This window comes from Scomber japonicus, chromosome 7 (genome assembly GCF_027409825.1).
Source record: "Scomber japonicus isolate fScoJap1 chromosome 7, fScoJap1.pri, whole genome shotgun sequence".
Classification (NCBI taxonomy): Eukaryota; Metazoa; Chordata; class Actinopteri; order Scombriformes; family Scombridae; genus Scomber; species Scomber japonicus.
This window is the reverse complement of record NC_070584.1, coordinates 27,214,631-27,232,934: the sequence shown is the minus strand read 5'-3', so window position 1 is coordinate 27,232,934 and position 18,304 is coordinate 27,214,631.

Below are 18,304 nucleotides of genomic sequence, written 5' to 3'. Positions count from 1 at the left end.
TACAGTAGTTGTTTGAATGGCGGTAAAAATGGCCGCTACTAAACCTATGCCCCTTACAAACATAAAGGGCTGCTTTAAAGACTTTGGATTGGTTCTGCAATGCTGTTTCTTTAATAACTCTAGCTGCCTGTCTCCACCTAACAACTAATGGGTGCCTATACATGGTCACTTCTGAGAGACTTCTGGAGGCTGTTTTACTAATAAAGAAACAATCATTTCTACTTACTGTTATTATTGCCATGTTAATATGTCTGTATGACAGTAAATATTTATGACTAAATATACGCAATATTCAAAGTTTAAGTCTGTACAGCAGTGAGAATCTATATTCTTGTAATAGTAATGCATGAATGTGACAATGTGTAATGTTAGAGGTGTGGGCAGTGCCAGTTAGTGACTAGCTGGTGAGCATGGCATTTAGCAGCTATAGAAACAGATATTTCCTCTGGAATCAGTAGAGACTAAAAACAGAGAGAAAATATACGGAATATTAGTCACCAGGTTGTCAGAAACATGTCTCCAAATAAATTATAATGTTGCTCATGTCACTGCTAGATGTGAAAGTAAGCAACTGTTGCCAAAATCAACTTCAATGGAGACGATGTGTCAGAGTAGCCAGAAAATCAGTTATTGCAGGTTTAATTCTTATTTACTGGGAATTGAGGTAGTTGAAGGGTTTATTAAAGAGTTTACCACTCGAACAGTCATGTTAATCTGCATTATCAGGGTGTGTGGGTGTGTTTTGAAAGTGGCATCTCCCCAGCAGTACACGCAAACAAACCCACACCTGTCATCAAATTTAAATATTTCTGAATTATGGTGCATAGAGATATGCAACACAACTGCAGAAGACATGTAAAATAACCAAAACTGTTTCAACTTGCTGCATCGCTCACAGTAAGAAGCTGATGGAGAAAATATGTTTTCAGGGCCTTTGATGATTAAATCTAAACCTCAGAGAGATGTCAGATACAAAGAACCTGCTGTCTTATTCAGATGGTAAAATACCAAAGAGCAGCAAACACCAGCCATCTCTCAGTCTCTTCCTGTCTGATAGCCAATGACAGCTGAGCTGAGACAGATAGAGCAGGACAAGAGGCAGATGCTGTCGACTTTTAGAGAGATTACCCTCCTGCACTACACTTCCTCTCTGCCACAAAATATACCAAAGCAACCAAAAACTGAGATTGCTTCCTATTCGAATTACAGGTTGATTGCAGTTACGTGTTTCCTCATTGTGTCTTTCTCTACAGACGAGTGTTCTGCTTCTATCCCATCTCAGTGGTGCTCTTCCATTAATGGAGGTTATGGTTATTTTTGCTACAGTGAGATGGCCATTATTATTAGACTCAAAAGCCTTAAATTACTTCCATGTTAAATGCTGAACGGTTGAGAGGATTTTAAAGACTCTAACAGAGGCCTTAGGACTCACATTCAAACATCCTGATGTCCTCTCATGAAGGGGTCATCTCATGAAGAGCTCAAACCAGAGGATGCCCGGGCCTTTGTCTCATTAAGAGAAGCCTGGGTCGCCCACGGCAACACAAACCAGTACAGGATGCAGACAGACCCGCCTTCTCCTCCCGTCTCCTGGGAGACTGTCACAAATTGCATCCTTTCTCTAAGAATTACTGGATCAGTTTTGACTTTTAGGAAGGCCAACAATTTCAGTTGACTTATTACAATATAAAAGCATCTGCAGTCAAAATCCTGATAGCTAAGACGTTTTACATGCAGCAACAAACTGCTAATAAAGTTATATCATATTGTCTTTCACCTTATGTAACTTTTTCAATAAAACAAAAAGGTGTAAATATTTATTTCATCTTTTGCATTGTTATGATTTGTCTACCAGCTGATCAAGCTGATGATTTACTGACATAATACTTCAAACTAGAGCTGCAACTGATAATTATTGATAATTCACTTTGTCTATAAAATATGAGAAGACAGTTCAAATGCCTCTCATTTATCATTATCATTTCCCAGAGTCAAAGGTGACGTCTTTCAATGTCACGTCAGTCCAAAGAAAACGTTATTCAGCATGTGTGACAAAGAAAAGTAATAAATCATCATATGCAAGAAGCAAAAAGCAGCAAAGTTGTTGGCATGTTTGCTTTAAAAATGACGATTATTCGATTATCAAAACGTCTGTCAGTTAATATTATGTTGATCAAGTAATTGGCTAATCTGCTTAAATGTTTCAAACAATTCTCTCAAGCTTTAAATTTCAGTATTCTGGCAACCGACAAGTTTTTTGCTATTTGTCTCACTGCAACAAAAACAGATGTTATCTCTAAATCTCTGTCTAATAACATTTAAAATGTGGATTACACACTTTAGTTTGAAATGCTCACTTTCAGCTAATTTAGGGGGTAGCTTTCAAATTAGTTATTTCATTGGCTTATTTTGCATTTTGTAATAGCTGGAGAGAGTGTTCATGCCCCAGCTGGGTATCATTCATGTCAGAGAGCAGCTGGAGACAGGTTTGGTATGAAACACAAAGTCTACTATCAGTGTTACAGCTATTTTCAAATATTCTGTAAATCCAAGTGCATCTTTACTCAGGAGGCTTGTATAGGATGCAGAAAGTATGAGATCCCCTACAAAATGCATGGTGTGTGTTGTCTGTTAATGTATATGACCTCAGTTGAATCAACCTGAGTCACTATAAACTTTAAAGCATCCAGTGAAGCCCATAAAAAACAAAATGAAACTGAGCTACTGAGTCAGAATGTCTGCAGGTTTGTTTGCAAGGTCTAGATTGGGTTATACAAGATGATCTAAGATTCATGTGTTTTATGTAACATGTTTTTAAAAGAACACATTTAGTATTTAACAAATATAATCATTTGTACTCTCAAGTTGGAGCTCCATCCATATCTATATCCATGCTGGCAACAGAATGCCCTACTTAGATTCACTCGACAACTTGTCATCTCTCTAACTTTTGGGGTTATGGGAATTTGGGAAATTAAAAACGGGGTCAGAGGATGTTAGAAGAACCTTGTATAAGGCCAAATCCCATCAGGTTGTAACTGAACAAGCAAGAAACATGGAGGCAAGTAAAACTGCAAACACACACACACACACACACGCAAGATTCAGCAGAAACACTGGGTCACACTGCATGACACATTAGACAAGTGTGAAAGACTCAGCTATCCACACACACACAGACACACACACACACACACACCCTACTTTACAGTGTGAAACACCTTGCTACAGTCCTGCTAGGTTGTTAAACAATTGCATGGTTACCTATGGTTTCTGCCAAACTGTTATTTTGTCTGTGATTAGTATAAAACACACAGAAACCTGGTGATGCTCATCCAAGGCCATTCCTTTGACTTTTAGACCAACAGCAGCAAGGCACAGATGTGGCCAAGCTGCTATGCCACACTATCCTGTTCTCCACCCCTTTGAAAAGCAGGTGTATTTCACAACAATGTCCTAGCTTGACATCCTGCCTCGTCAGTGACTCTTGTCAGGTCATCTTCTTCAGTGTTCTTGTAGCTGTCACAGCGGATGAGGGCAGACTTTTTGTTGAGACAGAGAAACACAGTACCAGCAGCACAATGTATCACAAAAATATGCTGCATGGTGAACCACAGCTGGGGACACTGGATCTAAAAGTGAGGCCCGAGGAATCAGATGATATGTATGCAACAAGCATTTTGCACTTTAGAGTATAAAGTTGGCTACCTTAAAAAACACATTTTAGAAGTTGTAGTTGATGAGCCACCTCTATTTGGAACTAACACTCTTGAATTAGGAGTTCACTCTTGAATTAGCTACTGTATGAAACAACCTGAGCAGAATAAGTCAATATTCAAACAATTTGGGTAACTTCTATGCAAGATAATAAAGGCTGCAATTTAAGATCATCTTATCTTTTATGTAATCATGAATGCTATAAAATATAAGATAATAAATAGCCCATCACACATTCCCATAACTCAATGTCACATCTTGTTTGTGTGTCCAAAAACTCAAATATATTTACTTTAAAGTGATATAAAACACAGAAAAGCAGCAAATCCTCACATTTCAGGGACTGAAAGCAGAGAATGTTTTACTTTTTTTGCTAGGTAAATAACTCAATCGTGTTTGGAAATAATTTGCAATTTCCTGTTTGACTATTTGATTAATTGATCTTTTCAGCACTAATAATGGAGGCCGTTTTGAAGCAAGTAATAAATTGTTGGTGCCAAGTTTTTAATGTCACCTATTGGTTTTTGTGTCTGGGTAACTTGTTCTCCTTCTTGTTCCTACACCGGTACACTACCGCTGCTCCATGCAAGCAAACTCTGACTCATTTAACTTGCAGGAATATATTATGTACTATAGAGTGACTCTCTAAAGCCAAAGTTACACTGTTAGCATTCAATTTATCATTAAATATTCCACACCAAGCTCCAAGACTACAAAGAAACAGGATCCAGAAAATATAATTCAGGCCAATGAACTATGTCACCCTTGAGAGAACAATGTGCATGATGCAACCCTGCTGTCACTGAGACAAGAGGGATAGATCAGATGCTCTCATATGAATCTGTATTCACAGTTTTAAAAAAAAAAAAAAGGAAAAAAGAAAAAAATCACATTAAACCAGTTAAACGAACAAAACGGATGAGATAAATTTATCCTCTGTGAGACCAGTTTGGAACAGTTTCATGCAGCCTGTGTGAACCTACAGTACAGTACGTGCCGTGACAAAGAGGATAATGTTTCTGTCTGTTCCTCCTCCCTCCCTCCATCTCTTCTCTCTCTCTCTCTCTCTCTCTTCTCTCAAATCCTGCAAACGTTCCATAACATATGGATTTGTTGGTTTTAGGAAAATGCAGCAAAATTGGATGACATTCCGAGTGTGTAGTTTGTGCTTCAAGTCATACTCCAACCAGTATCTAGCAAACATTCACACCCTCAGCTTGAACTCTTAAATGATTTATGGCAGAAAAAAATAACCACATTTCCATAGTAACCAAATCTCAAACTACTCTTATAATGAGGCTGCAATGAACAATTATTTTCATCATCAGTTATCTTAATGAATTGACTAATAGCTTTCTCCACACAAAGTATAGAGCCTGAATACTCTTCAAATGTCTCCTTTTGACCAAGTAACAGTCCAAAACCCACAGATATTCAATTTACACTGATTTATAACCAAAGCAGGAGCAGAAAATGCTCATTTTAGAGAAGCCGGAACCACAGACGATTGGGCAATTTTGGAAATCATTTCAAAGATTAAGCAGTCTGTTGATCGACTAATCAGTGGATCAGGTAACTATTGCAGTTCTATCCTGCAGCACAATTCACGTCAACGCTGTCCCTCTCAGTCAGCTCAGTATGTGCCAAACAGTCACTTTTTTTTTTCTCGTAAGCTAAATACACAGCTTTCAATTTGAGCTATTGCTTTCTTTGAAACGACAAATCTCTGTCCAAAGGTAGCATTTTTGGTCATATTCTGGCAAAAATGTGAGTGACAGTGTTTTCTCTCTGTATAATAAAGATAAAAGACTCTTCATCACATCTTTCCTCACCTTCTTCAGCATCACCACAACTGACAACACCAACATGTCACGTATTACCTCCACCATAATCATCATCATCCTTGATAATATCACTATTCATCTTCATGATCATTATACACACTGCAGATGTACTGGTATCTCTGTCCCCCTTCCCTCACTGCTGGGTCTCTTTCCCTTGGCCCATCACCATGACGATGGGAGCCGGTTCCATGGATACAGTCACTAGGCAACCAGCAGCATCAGCAGCAGCAGCAGCAGCAGCAGCAGGAACAGCAGCAGTGTGCTGCCAGAACTCTAGTGGAACAGCAGAGAGCCAGAGCCTGCCTTCTTCTCTGCAAGCTGCATGCAAGTTTGCTCTTAGAGGAGAAAATGTTAATGCATTTATCATGTCTTGGAACTGAATCCTCTTACATTACACTCAACACTGGAAGTACTTAATTTAGACTGACATAAAAGACTTGTCGTGCATTTATAGTTAGACTAAAGTGGGTATACAGTATGTTGGTAAAACGGAAAACAGATGATTAAAGGGTGTGCGTGTATCTGGTTAAAGGCCGATGCAGCTGTCTAAACTCAGTAAATATCAACATAATTACTACTTTCACCGTCAATATTGGCTCAAATGTGGGTACTGCTCCTCTCTCTGTCTCTTTATGCCTTTTTAGCCATGCCAGCAGAAAAGCTTTAAAGAAAGTAATGTCATGTGAAGGCACGCACGATCTGAAGAAGAAGAATCTTACTTTGGTGATCCGCTGACTTTACCTCCAACGCCATCAATACCAACATTTTTGGTTTTGACTAAAAAAGACTCAAGTAATGGATGTATTGCCATGAACTTTGGCTCGGACAGTCATGTCCCCGTAATGGTGAAATGTTATCAATTTGGTGATCCCTTGACTTCTAATACAGCGCCATCACCAGGTTGAAACTATAATTTGTATAGTACTTTAGTTAGGAAGCAAATACCTGCAAAATTGATTGTATTCTTTATGCACACTAAAAATCACTGGTCAATACTGGGTTTATAAATTCAGAAAGCCAACCAAGACAATAGACTATTTTTGTTGGGAGCAACCAACAACCCAGTTTTAGCGTTATTTTTTATTTTAAAGTTAGGCTATCAAAACTGAATCTTACTATCATCTACATGTCACAGTTTGTTACCAGTTGTTAATAACTATCTTTTAAACGTCAGATGAACATCATTTTGAGGGTGAATTTTTTACATTTTGTCACTTGGCGGACACTTTCATCCAAAGTGACTTACGAGTGAGACTAGACAATCTTGTGTGGGTGCTATATTCACCACAGAAAAACTTGATTTTTAGTGTGTACAGACATTCATGGTCCCAAGAGGACGAATCCTACTCATTTTGGTGCCACCATGAGGTTGACATTTGTAATTTTGAGTAAAATGTCTCAACAACTATAAGAAGGATTGCCATGAAATTTGCCTAAGAGAGTCAAGTCCCCCGCAAGATGAAATATTTAGCACTTTGGTGATCCCCTGACTTCTAATCTTGGGCCACCATCAGGTCAAAGCTAATTTGTCCAACACTTAAGTCTGAAAGCAAATACCTACTAAACTAATGATATTCTCATTATCAACATTACACCTTAGCATTTATATCATGAGCACGTCAGCATGCTGATATTAGGGTTCCACTATAACTGCATCACAGTGATGAGAGCATAGACTCTGTCTCATTTTCTTATACCAAGGGAACAACCACAGACAAAAAAATAGTGTGTCATACATAGCATAAAAACTAGTTGTGAAATAAGCCATTAATGAACAACAAGCCACTAATAACCAGCTTCCTAAAGATACAACCTAGTATCTGGAATCACTGGCTAACATTTCTACCAGGCAATTTAACCCTTATTTGAACGCTGATGGAAAGCACAGGCTCAGCAATCTAGAGTCCCCAAAAAGTAACCACTGAGTTTTCTATGTCTGTTAACCAACAGAAAGGCACACATTATAGGCACAAAGAAAGAGATGGGACCTTATTTATACTGTGAGGCTAATCACTCCACTGTAGAAATACATTTGAGGTACATGTGGCCAAAGAAAGAGATCATACTAAAATGACATAATGGCCTGTTTGCAAAATTATACAAAATAAGGATATTAGCTGGCAATGCAAAGCCCTGCTCAAAAGAAAATGTATTAATAGTCTAAGAGGCAACACAGACAGAGAAGCTTTGAAATATGTTGCATTGAAGATTGTAATTAAATATTCCCTTTGATTATAAGGAGCCTTTTTTCGCATGTTGCTTTAGTGCCCTGCAATTCTAAAAAGACATACATACAAGCTATTCGGTGTAGCTTAAGAATAAGACTGTACGACAAATTACAGCACATAACGAGACAAATTATGATCCAGGGAAAAAAATGCTTTAACCTTGCACAGGTGTGTAACAGCTGCAATAAACCATTCAGCCGGATGGTTAACAAGTCGCTCGTAACAAGCGTGACAGACTGATACAGCTAAATAATGGGAAAGATAGGCTAATAAGCTGCAATACCTCAGGCTACATGGTGGATTTAACAGGTGTGTGTGTGTCTGTGTGTGTGTGTGAGACAATGTGTTATATGAAAGCATAAAGCTATCATGGCAGAAAAGCTGGGGGTTACATGCCTTGACAGGAGGGTATATGACACTGCATCATATATCACACCTCCACCAAACACACACACACACACACACACACACACACACACACACACACACGACATACCACCCCCCCCCCCCCCTTCCTGCAGTCATGGCTGTTTCATTAGCTCATCACTGAGCTCTTGAGGCCCATGAATGAGGATCTATGAAGTGAACTGAACATTTTGATTGAGGAAAAATTATTCTATACAGTAAGCATACAACATATTGTTCCTTAGTATCACAGAATGTCATTCAATGTGCATGATGTCAGCCTAAAATAAAAATGTTATGGTCATATCAAGACATAGGGAAATCATGTATGGCCAGTGTCAACCCTATAACATTTAGAGGCGTATGGTGCATGGATGACTCCATATTTACAAGACATTTAAATATTAGTTGTATATTAAAAATAGTATTTTGTGCAATAAGGTCCCACAGAGTCCATAAAGGTAGCCTATAACTCGATATTAATGTGATTTTTAATTAAGGGATGCCCATCATCAACACTGACAAATACTGCAGCAGGTATGTGTCTGTCCGTGTTGCCTTACGTTGTAAAGTAGAGTAGTTATCCATCTGTCAGGCTGCTGGTGGCGGATCCGGTTTGAAAAACAAAAATCACTCTGGTGGCCCCTGTGGACACCGCAGCACCGGACAGGATCAGTCTACCGGGACGAACCGAGCCGGTGTGTAACCAGGACAGGTACCTTCACCCACGCTACCACCCGCATCTTTAATACCCCCGGGGCCAGAAAACGGAGGAGGCGAGCACATCAGTCCGGGTGGGGTGATTCATTTCAGGATCATTTAAATCCAAGTCGGTTAAACACACAAACACACGCACACGCGTACACGCGTACACACACACGCACACACACTGCTTTCAGTCCCCGGCAAGTATCGTTACAAGATGCCTCGCTCCGCCTCCATGTAAAAAGCACATAAGATGCGGACACACCGGGGATGCAAAAGGTCAGTGCGAGGATGGGAAAATGCACAAACGGATCCGTGACCGAATCGTAGTGAGAAGCGCTGCCCTTCTTCTTCTTCCTCCTCTTCTCCGTTACCGTAAACCCCGCTCCATTCAGCAGGAGCGTCTCCTCCCATCTATCCCCCGTAGAGAGAGTGAGCGAGAGAGAGAGAGAGGAGAGGAAGGAGGGGTGGAGGGAGAGATGGATGAAGATGGAACGAGGACGCCAGAGTAGGTGCGTCTGCGCGTGCGTGAGTGTGCGCCTAATTGTGCTTTGTGCATGGACAGGTTGTACGTGTGTGTGTGTGTGTGTGTGTGTGTGTGTGTGTGTGTGTGTGTGTGTGTGTGTGTGTGTGTGTGTGTGTGTAAAACAGAAAAAAGATAAAGGCAGAGTAGAAGTCGTCCTTTAATCTCTGTATGCCACCACTCACACACACACTTGAGTCTTGTCCCTGAGACTGTTGCCATGCTGCCTATATATCTTCTCCTGTGTGGCAACTGTTAACAGTTCTAATGAAATGACAAGGTTTCTCTTTGTATTCTAAATATAGTATACACATATGTAAAAAGCACTGCACAATATGTTATACGTCAAATCACAGCTGACCTCCTGTTGAAGGAGCACTCCAGTGTGTTGCACAGTTGGGGAGCTTGCCAGATGGTCAAAATGAAAGCAGCAGAGTCCAATATATCCTTCATTTGATATCCTTCATATTTGCATTACTTTTGATGTAAAACAGTCATCAGTTATTATAATATATTTCTCTGTTATGCTCATTTTGTCAATCTTAAATAGGATCAATGTTACACATTTTTTAACTAAAGTTGTCGTCAGATGAGTCTTTTCATTTATGTTTAGCCTAGTTGCTTTAGTATATTAATCTGAAATACTGTAAGCTATATCATTTTATTTTTAACCATTCAAACCAATTACTATATAAAACTTATTTCTATGTGAATGGACTATCACACTGATAAATATATAAAAATGAACAATGTGCCGCACTCTTAAGCCAAAATTTAAAAAGCTCAAAGATTTGCTACTATTCTGGAAAACACAGTGAATCACATTTGATTTTTATTTGTTGTCATGTTGTATTGTCCTTGATTTTATAATTCAACTGTTATGTAGGTGTAAACATGTGTCTATTAAAAAAGAGATATCCTGAAAGTTCATAGTAGTCTACTATAGGTCCAGTTAAAATGGGTAGCTCCTGGTCTGAAAAGTGAAGCTAATGTGAAGGTGGATCAAAACCTGCAATGTTTCTAAAGGCCAGCAGGGGGTTCGATTGTATGTGAGTCTATGAGAAAATGACCCAACTTCTCACTTGATTTGTTCAGTTAACAGTGTTGTAATGGGTTTATGGTTTTAGTCCCTAGTTTCAAGTCTTCGCCAATTAAGTATGATCATTTTGTAATTTATGGCCTCATTTAGAGTAAACAATAAAGCAGGGTATGCTTTAGGGCGTTTTTGATGCGTTATGTAACATAACCATGGTATAGGCCCAGAATCACAGAGTATAGGCATAGCTGCCTTTACTTTACAGTGTGTTTATAGTTCTTAAAGTTAATTTAAAAAAAAGTCTGTTCAGTGCTTGGTTGTACAAAAAGAAGCTAGCAAAAGTTAGCATTAGCATCATCACAGATAACCATAGACTGTGATGCACTGTGCTAAAGAGGCTAGCAGGTAGTATTAAGGTCAGCTCCACCCTCTTATCCATATATGGTCACAGAAATCAAAGATGGTGATGGTCAAATCACTAAACTTGAGCCTTCAAGATCTACAAAGCAATGGCTGACGTCAAGACAATTATGTCACATATTTTTTTGGAAACTATGGTCCAGTTTCAAACACACCTCCGATAATGTAACTCCACACCATATACTATGCCATGTTCATGTCATTTCGATCTAACTATTGTTACCAGTATCTGAACATGCAAAGTGTTCATGTCAATATCTACGTCATAATTCCAACTTGGAAACTTTTTTCTAAAAGTTCTGACTTGGCATTAAATAAAACTGAAGTACCTTGAAACCAAGAAAACAGATCAGCCAAAATATTTCTTTCAAGTAACTAACCTAAATTTAAAGATGCCTTGAGTTTGTTGAGTGGCGTTTTCTTGTAAGTTATGTTTACATTCAGAGCTTCTAATCAAAGTGCATGTCTGTACAATATCTAATACATGCTTTGAGTCAGCAAAACGGACACCCAAACACAGTGTGACTAGCAGGCAACACACTCCACAGGGTACTATTAATGAAAAATACTACTGTATTTTTGATGCAAAGTGCTTTTTAACCCTTACACATTCAGCTCTATTTATAAACATCTTGAGTTGTCAGATGTTGTAATGACTCTTTTTCCATTTCTACCATCCATCTGATGTGAAAGTGGCACAATAAACTCACTGCCTGGTAAGCATCCATGTTTTTCAAAATCAAGCTTCCCCTTTGTAGCACAGGCTCTCCATTATTTATTTGTAGTCTCCAAGCCCAAGCCAAGATAATCCTGACCACAGCATCAGGGGTTATCTCCTCAGACTTGACAAAGCTTTTCCAGATACACTAAACACATTATACAACTGTTTCCAACAGGGGGAAAAAATGATCCTCGTGTAAAATCTGTGGAGAGCCTCTTACAGTGTTTTGGAAATATTATTCCAAAAAGAGATGAGAGATTTTTAGACAATCCAGCTCGCATTTTCATTGCATAAAACCGACAGGTCTTCCAATCTAACCACTAGTAGCAATAGTAACATGGTCACATGATCAGATGTGAAAGATTCAGTTTGCAACTACATCATCAACTGTCTCCACTGCCAAAGCCGTAAAGTATTTGGCATTATGTCTGGGATAAATGTGTCCCTCCCCCTTTTGACCAACACTTTAGTATCCAAAATTAAATGAAAGGTAAAGGTGCCATCTGTCAAGAATGATGATCACTGTGTCACTGAAGCTTTAGCCTGCTCCAGCTCATTATTTCAGCTCAAAGGCAGAGACCCTTCTACAGAGAATTGCACTCATCTGTTGAAATGAAATGTTTGTTGAAACTATTGCTCATAAATCAAAATCAATTTCGACATTAATTAGCCACAACAATTGTAATTGTGTAAATATATGAAATATTTAGAGTATGATGACACAGTTGTGACAGCTGGGTTGAACCTGTTGGTTTTGTTACTCAGAGCTCAACTACTCGACCAGTTGGGAAAACAATGTTCACTTAACAGACAGGACACAGTTTCTTGCCATCTCACCGTCAACACTTTGACAGTGTGTTATTATTATTAGACTAAATTTTGTTTATCTACACTGTCTTTGGCTACAGTTTTGGGTCAATGATGGCCTAAAAATAAAAGAAATTAAGCACTTGAGCCTCATTACATTTAGTAGAGCTTCTCATTGGCAAACAGATCAGACTGTGTTTGTTCATGGCTGCCTCCAAATGCAATATGCAACTGTGTGAGTGGAGTGCAGAGCATTTAGAAAAAAAACCCACTGGTCATCAAAAAACCTACTCAAATAAAGTGTTTGACCACACCACCCTGACCACACCTAACCTTGACCGAGTTGAATTCATCTCACTGATCTTACTTCTCCGTGGATGGACTTGCTACTCCAATCTGATTCCTGCTTGTTGTGCTTCAGTCTCATTGATGCCACCAATGAGCATCCCTTCTGCTTTGAGTGCCTCGAACAGGACCACGAAGAGAGCGGCATGATGCAGCCACCACCCTGTGTACACTGTATGAAAGCACTCACTCAGCTGGTGCCCCTGCCTCTCTTCCCTCTGTCAGGGAAGCAGACGGCGGGCGGCCTGATTCAGCTGCAGGCTGGGCTAGCCAGAAAAAGCTCAGCGCTATGCTATGTTAGGTGCAATGTTATGAGAACGAAACACATCCCACCTGACATTGTGGCACACAGAAACAGATCTGTCTCTCACTGCGCTCACTGGTACTGTTATCTATCCGACCAGCCAGCACAGCTCATACCCCCAGGAAACAGTGAGGTGATGAGCGGTATAATATCCTCATTGAAGAATAATGCCTCATGCCCACACATTGACTGGGGAGAGGACACTTCATGTCTACTTAGTGTCAGCACTGTCTCCTGCTTTTTTTGCTGCCTTCCTACTAAGGACCGGCACATACCTCACCTATCGGTTTTACAATAGCACAGCCAACGGCATTACTTCCACCTTAGAGAGTAATCCCTCAGGCCTATACAAAGACCAAGTAGAGGAGATATCAAGTCTGCTCCACTTCTCAGTTAATTCTGTGGAAAATATGAAAGGGCACAGACGCAAAGACACAACATCTAATGCTTTGTTGAGGCAGCCGACAGTGATGTGTTTATGGACCACTTTGTTAACTTGGTCCTTTTGAAACCTTTTTGTGTACTTACTGGTACCCAAGAAGATGGGAGGTGCTCATGTTCATATCAAGGCAGTCAAAGTTACTGTGTTTCATCTTTTAGGGGATAACCTAGAATTGAAACAAGTTACTGTTTGGCTACTCCCTGACACCCTGCACATTCAGCAAGTGCGTGGATACGGCGCTGCAGCCACTCCGAAACCAGGGCATGAGGGTCATCTTTTACTTAGATAACCTCATTGCCAGGTCTAAGTCCAGAGAATGTGACCTTTTCCATACAACCAAATTGGTGCTGCACCTCACCTGGTTAGGCTTTGCCATAGAATGGAAGAAGAGCACCCTTCAGCCTTGCTAACAGGTGGAGTATATGAGAATCATACTCGACTTGGTCAGTCTGTGTCTCTGTTCTGTCAAAATCAAGATGGATGGCGCTGTAGCAGGTAGTCCTCAGATTGTGACTGGACAGAGCAGTGACAACTGTAACTGTCATGCAGGTTTCGGGGCTCATGGCAGCATGCTATCCAGTCATATTTATGCACATGTGCCACTTACAATGGTGGTTTGCCAACCTACTCTGGATCCCAAGAGGCACAAGCACCACCATTATTAGTGCAGGAGGACATGCGTTATCGAGACTCTCCACAGCATCTGTTAATGGGGACACCACTGGGTTGAGTGACCTCCTACCATGTTGTTATGGGCCTCAAAAAACTCCTGTCTATGAATGCCTTTGACTTTCTGGGTCCAAAAACAGGGATGCTGACTTCATATCAAGAGCCAGCCCTCTGGCAGATGAGTGAGTGGTGATGAAGGTGGTGAAGCAGATTTGTAACCAGTTTGGAAGAGTGGACATAGACCTGTACGCCAGTCACCCACTGCTGACTCTATTTCTCCCTGATGCCGGAAGATGATCCATTCCTGGAGGTAGATGCGTGTGCATACACCATGGCCAAGGAGGCTGCATTACGGCATTTGTCTCTACTTCCAGTGGCGACTACTGTTGGTACTTGAGGCCATTGTGACTTAGCAATTCCAATTACCCTCTCTGCGCTCCTTTTCTTAAGGTGCTTCAGGGTGACCACACTGGTGCCACTCTCAAACAGAAGTCCTCCTTTGTTCACGGGTGGAGTCCTGTACCTATGAACCCATGCTGTCCACTGAAGTGCTTTCGAGATTAGAGCAGCAGTAAGACACTTTATTTTACACTATGTGAGACACATGTAATTAGTAGTCCTGTCCTGACTGTCCAGCTACAAACACACAAATCTTAGTGGGACATTGCATGCATTTGAGGATAGCATAACCTATTGAGTCCAGTTGAGGGCTTTGTCTCCGCTTATAGAACTAGAGTTACAATATTGTAACCTTCGATATAGCGCATAACTCCCCTTGAGATAGTCTTAATAAGTAAACAAAGTATGACTCCTATCATGGCTTTGACTGACCTGTGATACTTGATATCCAAACATATCAGACAACATACAGCTTTACTTCCCTCTAATGTTTTCAACTCTTCTTTTAAAAAATGACATAGTATCCTTTTGCCATCTGTGCCAGTTGGCAGTGCTGAGATGAAGCTCTAGATAAACCCAGATGGCAGCACTGGGATTCTCCAAGATTGACTGAGTTTAACAACAGTCTGTGAGAAAACAGGAAGCTTGCCAACCCGTTTCTCTGTCAGTCATCAAGTCATGTATTTCTCTGTCTGTCTTTCTGTTTTCTCTCCTTCCTGGGTCACCTTGAGCCTGTCAGGTCCAAACCCATAGATCACGATCATCAACTTCAACATCTCTGTCTCTCAGTTTAGGAAGTCTGCTTAAATTGAATGTGAAAAGGTTCAGCAAAAGTCTTGTTAAAAAGTTGTGATTGTGTTTGTTGCCTGGCAACAACAGTGGACAAATTTAGAGGGCCTTGGGCTTTTAAGTAAAGAAGAGATACAGAAGAGATTATGTTTCAAGATATCAAAAGTTATCCTAAACTAAAGTCATCTGCTTTTTAAAACATGGATGACAGCACAAATAAAAAGATTATGGCATACATTAAAAAGATGGTAAATAGCATAGTGCTGCAACTAACGATTATTTTCATTTTCAATCAATCTGTTGATTATTTTCTCGATTAACTGATTAGTTGTTTGAACTATAAAATGTCAAAAAATGGTAAAACTGATCCTGTTTCCCAGAGCCCAAGTTGACATCCTCAAATATCTTGTTTTGTCCACAATCCTAAGATATTTAGTTTACTGTCATAGAAAACAAAAAAAAAAGCTTACTTTTGAAAAGCTGAGAAATGTGAATCAAATAATTTGGACATTTTATTTCTTCAAATCATTAATATTATCTTGTACATGGTTTGTGTGCATTTTTAATGTTGTGGAGAACATTTATTTTTATTCTAGGAATATATATTTATATTGTATCTCCTGTTTCTGTTTATTTTCTAAAAGACAGATTATTCCTGATGGTTTTCTTATATGCAGCTGCTTGTTCTACCCCTTGCCCTCCTTTTGATTACAGTGGTGTATTATATTACCACCATTTTATAAAAGCAGTGAGCCACAAGATGCCAGGCTTTACAGTGATTTAAAATCAATATGAAGAAGGCTTTACTGAGTGTCTCTATGTCAGCTGATGATTGATTGCTGCTTGTGGTTATTTTGCTCGACAGAGAAAGAGATCACAAGTGTTATGATTTTATAGGAATATTATGTTTTTTTGTGTAACTTCTGAGTTATTAATCTGTCTTCATCTTCAAATACAGAACATATAAAATGCTTTGAAGACTCAAAAACTTTCAGAATATTGTTTTTTATCCTGAAGTTTATTAAATTTAGCACTAAATAATTAAACTAATCTGCTTCATCAGAACCATGTGTGATTAGATCAAGTTTGATTGACAACTGGTCGGCCAGCATAAGCAAACAACTCACATATGTTGTCAGATTTGATTAATACAATTTTTTATTAGAGTATGTGTTATCACCTTTTTGTCTCTTTTCCCTTCAAACCAATTAAAAGAAACAAAACCACAAATACAGAAATCTCCCCCAACTTTGGTAAAGAAGTAGGCCTATGTGTTTTCTCATAGAAAGAAACGGATTGATAAAATATGATTTCAGGGTCTTTAGTATTGTCGAAAATGAAAATATCAAGGCTAAATAGATGATCAAGGTCAGTCTGGTTATCATCCTAACTCCCCGAATGAGAAATGCAATCCTATACAAGGAGATATACAAGCATTTCATTCTTCTGTCATTCTCCAGGAGCAAAACACATGCAAATACATCCAAACTCCTTCAGGTGTAGCTGATATTTTAATCATGCATATTTTTAGGGGTTTAACAATTGGTGCTAAAGCTGAAAATACTGCAAGATGCATTGTTCTGCAGTAAGTGAGACGATAAGTTATTAAATTTGAACACAATACACAAGAAACAGCGCACTTGACACTCTGTGTAACACTTTGGTGGGCCAAACTCATTTTATGAGAGCCAGGTTTTGCCCACAGGTCCTATTTTCGGCAGTTTGGACTCAGCTGATTTTGCCCACAGGTCCTATTTTGGGCAGCTCTGGTTTAGAGAGCCAAGCATGGATCTGCTATAAAACATAGGTCACAATGCTGTACATTTAAAGAGCTTGCCTATTTTTGGCACCAAATTGCAGCTCCTTCTCAACACCTCATGCTTATTCTGTCAGTGTTGGTTGGAAATATAACAATGATGCTCACAAAATCATGATGGCAGGATTCCCGGTTTTGCACATACAGTAGAATTGACAACACTGGCCAAAGAGCTGCTAACTGCAGTTTCCAAACCCGGAGCTATACTTGCTGGACATGTATTAGTTTAGGCAGCTCTGGGTCAAGCACATGACTCCAATCTGTGTTTTTTATCTTTGTGAGAACAAATTTGAGTTTGGACCTTGAGAGAGAAGCCATTTGTTGGAAGAGTGGGAACATTTTTGACCAGTTCTCATACTTAAGGGCCTGTTTGAGGGTTTAGACTTCGTTTGGATTTGACATATTGTGATGGTTACGATAAGGCTAGAGGCAATCACAGCTCTGAAAAGCACAGATATACAAACACTGTGTGTCAAGGGAGGATGATTGTTGAGAGAATCGTGTCATTACAGTGTAATCACAAGCAGCTTGAAAGAGGAGTATCTTCAACACACACACATACAAACACAAAATTGCAACCCAGAGAGACAATATGAGTATGAGATTGTAACCTGCAGGTAGCAGGGTGTCATGCAGGGAAACAACAGCCTATAGAGCCATTGAAAGAGTTGTATCAATAATTCACTGAAGCCTCAACAGTTGCTTCCTGTTAATGATGGCGTACAGGACTTCTGCAGACAGTTGACACATATCTACTCTTTTGCTACTGTTGTGGCCGTAAAATAGATATAATGTTTTGAGTTACATGCAACCCCTGCCAAATTATTTGATTCGCTATCAGAATTTGATCTTTAGTAGGATAACATTTCAAAAGTCTAGAAGTTTTTAGCAGAGAGCTAACTGAAAGTTAGAGGCTCAGCCAGCCGAAGTCTGCAGTACGCATTCATCTGACCTGCATGGGAATGCTGCCACCGACCCCAAATTTAAAAACTGTGTATGCTGTTAAATACAGAGAGACCTAACCTGGTGTTCATAGGTGTTATCAGCATTGTGTGAACTGATTTGGTAAGAGCTTGAATGTAAGGGGTAATCATTTATTTGTAAAAGTTCCACACCGCAGGTTTAAGATGTTCA